The 4,047-nt window shown below is 41.1% G+C and overlaps 1 protein-coding gene across 1 annotated transcript in view; it reads left to right on the top strand.

Annotated features, from left to right (window-relative positions):
• Positions 1 to 4,047, top strand: part of Sumo1 (small ubiquitin like modifier 1) — a 31,964-nt gene that overhangs the window by 8,288 nt on the left and 19,629 nt on the right. The gene's annotated exons all lie outside the window — the stretch shown is intronic.

Raw genomic sequence — 4,047 nt, 5'->3', positions numbered from 1 at the left:
CACCAGACGGCATACGCCCCCTATGTAAGTGAGGGAAAGGGTCTCACTATGTAGCCCTAGCTGGTCTAGCCGAGCTGGCTTCAAACTACAGAAATCAGCCTGAATGCTGGGATTAAAGTCTTGTGCCACCAGGCCCAGCTTTGTATCCTGCTTTTCAGAAGGAAAATAATATTTTCAAGAATTATTAAATAAATAGATACCAGAGAGATGGCTTAGCAGTTGAGCACTGGCTGCTCTTCAGAGGATGCTGGTTTGATTACCAACACTTACATGATGGCTTACAACTGTCTGTAACTTTAATTTCCAGGGATCCAAGGTCCCTCTTCTGGTCTCTGGGATCACTGCATGCATATGGTATATAGCTGTGTGTGTGTATGTATGTATGTATGTATGTATGTATGTATGTATGTGAAATGAATTGGGCATATCCTTTTAATTCCAGTGCTCAGGAAGCAGAGGCAGAAGGAGCTCTGAGTTCAAGGCCAGCCAGGAATAGTTCTGGGACAGCCAGGAGTATATAAAGAGATTTTGTTTCTAAATAAATAAATAAATGTAATGTTTCTCCAGAGTCTCTTCTTTTTCCAGTAAGCATTAACAATCCTTGTGTAGTCAAAAGGACACCAGTGGCAGATTAGTTAAATGAGATTCTCTGTCCATGTGACTGAATTGTCTATGTGCTGACTGCCAGAGTACATCTTTGTGAAGATATTTTGATACTGCATTATAACTCTTATGAATTTTATACACTTATAAATGTAAATTGTTGTATTTTTTTATTTTCCAGTTCAGTTCAGTTCCCAGAAACAGCCATCCGTTTCTATGTTGTTCCTTGGAGAGAAGAGTCAATAGTGTTTATTTAGTTCTTAGTAAATTCTTTTACCTTTTCAGTCAGGAGGATTCAATCTCAGTGATTAAGCCCTGGAAATTTGTAATGACTTTTTTCTGCTCTGTTGGCTGTCTACTCTTGCCAGTCAAGTCAATCTGCTGTCTCTGGAACTGTCCTTCCTTTGGTGACCTACTGTCCTAAACCTAGATATAATGCTTTCACTGTTCTGTAACTAGTGTGCTGTACTATTCTGTAGTATTACCTCCTTTTTTTTTTTGGTTTTTAGAGGCAGGGTTTCTCTGTGTAGTCTTGGCTGTTCTGGAACTCTGGAACTCACTCTGTAGACCAGGCTGGCCTCGAACTCAGAAATCCGCCTGCCTCTGCCTCCCAAGTGCTGGGATTAAAGGCCTGTGCCACTACTGCCTGGCCGAGTTAGGTTTTGTTTGTTTGATTGCTGTTATGATTGCTGGTTTAGTGCTAGGAGTTGAACTCAGAACTTTTGCACACCAGACTTATTTTGCCCCTGAGATATGTTGTTAGTCCTGTAGTTTGTTTTGATTTTGGTTTTCAGAAAAAGGAATTAAGGCTAACAAATAGAAATAATGCCTTTAATTGTAGATACCTACATGCCCAAGGGACATCAACTATAGATATTCAGGCTCTTGGATAAAAGTGTGTGAACTCTGAAATTGTAAGATTGGAGAGGATGATTTTGTCATTTGTTTTGGTATTTGTTTGGTATTCGTGTCTGTCCTGTTGTGCTTTTTGTTACTTTTATAAAACACTGACCAGCGTTTTACATTTCTTTTTTTTTTTTTTTGGTTTGTTTTTTTGAGACAGGGTTTCTCTGTGTAGTCCTGGCTGTCCTGGAACTCACTCTGTAAACCAGGCTAGCCTCGAACTCTCGAACTCAGAAATCTGCCTGCCTCTGCCTCCCAAGTGCAAGGCAACTCTTATAGGGACAACATTGAATTGAGGCTGGCTTACATGTTCAGAGGTTCAATTCATTATCATCGAGGCAGGAACATAGCGGCATCCAGGCAGGCATGGTACATCTGGAGCTGAGAGTTGTACATCTTCATCTGAAGGCTGATAGCAGCTTACTTACTTCCAGGCAGCTAGGAAGTGGGTCTGATAGCCCACATCCACAGTTACATACCTACTCCAACAAGGCCGCACCTTCTAATAGTGTCACTGCTTGGGCCTAGTATATGCAAACCATCACGGTATCTGAGAGGTAGTTACTCAGGAGGCAAGGAAGAAAAGCAGAGAACTGCAGGCCAGCATTTAAGGAAACAACTGAAACAAGAAGTTAATGAATATTGGAAGGCAGAGGTGGAGAAATTTGAGCGTCCTTTGGATTTAGCAGTAAGCAGTCGAGCTGGAACTCAGTGGTGAGGGCAGTGTTGAATGGAATGTTGATGCATACCCCAGATTACATCTAGTAGAGAGTAGTAGTGCCTATAGCAAATACTGACTTGTGAAATTTTGACAAGATGGAAAAATAAGGATAACAGCAGAGAAGTCAGGTCAAGAAGGCCAGTATTTTCCATGCAGGGTATGTATGAATTGCAAGTAGAAGCATTAAAGGAAGATAGTGGTCGGGAGAGGGCTCTGGCTCTGAGAAGGCATTTCAGTATTAGACTTCAGTTGACTTATGGGCAGATTTTGGGAAAGGCTTTACCTTTATTTCAGGTAAAGGAAACTAGGGCCATAAAGTGCTGAAGATGGAAGGCTGATAGAGATATTTGGGGGTGTGCCGGTTCAAATGAGAATGGCTCCCATAGGCTCCCATATTTAAATATTTGGTCCCTAGTTGTTGACTCTTTGGGAATGATTAGGAGATATGGCCCTTTTGGAGGGATGTGTTATTCAGGGTGGATTTAATGTTTCAAAAATCTAGCTATTCCCAGTACGTACACTTCTGCCTCCTACATGTGGTTTGAGATTTTGTTCTTGCCACCTTTTGCTCCAATATCAGTTTTATCAGTTGCCTTTGTTGTGGTGTTTTATCAAAGCAGTAGGCCAATATCTTAAGATGAGAGACATTAGCAAATAGTGAACAGATTTCTTGGGTTTCAGAAAGGAATGGTGAGAGAAAAATGAAAATGGGGTTAGTGATTGAAATGTTGTGGAGGTTGTGTTTAGACCTTAAGGTATTTATTGGAAACCATTTATGCTTTTTTGAGTATTATAGGATTCAAGAAAGCTGTGCTTCAGAGGGAAGTTTCTGAAGTTCTATGGATAATTGATTAGAAGACAGAGAATTTTTTGTTTCTGAATGTCCTCTATAGCTTCCCTAACCTGGGAAACATTTATATGGTGGTATATTGCTGCTAGGGAAAGGGACAGATTTCCCCCCACCCCCTTTGGTTTTTTGAGACAGGGTTTCTCTGTGTAGTCCTGGCTGTCCTGGAACTCACTCTGTAGACCAGGCTGGCTTCCAATTTAGAAATCCGCCTGCCTCTGCCTCCCAAGTGCTGGGATTAAAGGCGTGCACCACCACTACCCGGCAACAGATATCTTTTTTGTGCTAACTTTAACAAAACTTCCCATTCTATCTCCTTCCAAGAGAAGGAGAGGTTTGGTTGTTTTTTATTGCTCTTCATTACAGAGGATAGCCCTTTGCTCTCTAGATAATTACAGGAAGAAGCAACTTTTTTTTTTTAAAGGTTTATTTATTTTATGTAAGTACACTACAGCTGTCTTCAGACATACCAGAAGAGGGCATTGGATCACTCCGTGAGCTACCATGTATGTAGTTGCTGAGAATTGAACTCAGGACCTCTGGAAGAACAGTCAGTGCTCTTAACTGCTGAGCCATCTCTCCAGCCCAAGAAGCAGCAACTCTTTACTATGACTATAAATTCATAGAAATGTGGCAAGACAGTGTTTGAAGGTAGTCTTCTAGTTTTCATATGAAATACTGTCCAACTAAAGAAAGTTAATCTTGCCTGCTGCCACAATACTCAGCAAGCATTGAAAGCACATTGATTACAAAATGAAAATCAGGAACACTGTTTTATACTGTCTTTTCTGTCATCTAAGCATTGCCTTAGACGGCGGACTGAATCTTGGAGTAGAAAGTTTCTTGGAGTTTCGTATGTTTACTCACTTGTTCCCCTCCTCCTCCCACACCTAGTAACATATACAGAAATGAGTGTCCCTTCCTTCCCTTCCTTCCTTCCTTCCTTCCTTCCTTCCTTCCTTCCTTCCTTCCT

The sequence above is a fragment of the Grammomys surdaster genome, unplaced genomic scaffold (genome assembly GCF_004785775.1).
Source record: "Grammomys surdaster isolate TR1022 unplaced genomic scaffold, NIH_TR_1.0 165, whole genome shotgun sequence".
NCBI classification, from domain to species: Eukaryota; Metazoa; Chordata; class Mammalia; order Rodentia; family Muridae; genus Grammomys; species Grammomys surdaster.
This window is presented reverse-complemented; position numbering and strand designations above follow the sequence as displayed.